This window comes from Sinocyclocheilus grahami, unplaced genomic scaffold (genome assembly GCF_001515645.1).
Source record: "Sinocyclocheilus grahami isolate Dianchi unplaced genomic scaffold, SAMN03320097.WGS_v1.1 scaffold1429.1, whole genome shotgun sequence".
In the NCBI taxonomy this organism is placed as follows: Eukaryota; Metazoa; Chordata; class Actinopteri; order Cypriniformes; family Cyprinidae; genus Sinocyclocheilus; species Sinocyclocheilus grahami.
Window position 1 is genome coordinate 21,705 of NW_015506608.1, and position 684 is coordinate 22,388.

The 684-nt window shown below is 24.0% G+C and overlaps 1 protein-coding gene across 1 annotated transcript in view; it reads right to left on the bottom strand.

Annotated features, from left to right (window-relative positions):
• Positions 1-684, bottom strand: part of LOC107570235 (PH and SEC7 domain-containing protein 1-like) — a 39,611-nt gene that overhangs the window by 4,252 nt on the left and 34,675 nt on the right. The gene's annotated exons all lie outside the window — the stretch shown is intronic.

Genomic DNA, 684 nt, shown 5'->3' on the forward strand with positions numbered 1-684 from the left:
ACACACACACACACACACACACACACACACACACAGACAGAGAGCCTCATGCTGTACAAATGATTTATGCAGTCATTTTTTCCAGTTAAAGCTTAATTTCTGTTTTTGTTTGTTTTTGTATAGAAGCATATGCGGTTAGCAAGCAATTTTCACAACTGTGTGACACAGACTTGTCAATATGAATTCTCATTTATCTACTAAGATAATTTTGCAATGCTATTAGGTTATTATAATTAAATAAAACTAAAACCGGTTTTGTTCCTTGAAATAAAATAACCTTTAACTGACAAATTAAAATATAAAACACTTTAAAAACACTATAAAAACTTTTTTATTTCAGCTAGTGGCCAAGGTAACATTTCTGCTTTTCATTTAGTTTAACTTGATGTACTAAAATAACTCAAACTAAAACTTAAAAAAAAAAAAGATATATAAATTAGTTTTTTTAATGTCTATATATATATATATAGACATTAAAAAAAACAAAAACTAATAAAAAAACAAAAACACACAAGTAAATCTAACTAAAATTAAAATGAACTGAAAAAAAATGTAGACATAAAAAGAAAAAAATATAAAAACAGACAACAAAATGACTAAAACTAACTAAAATGAAAATAAATGGAATTATAAACAATAAAATCTATGTAGACATAAAAATTATAAAAATCTTACAACAAAATG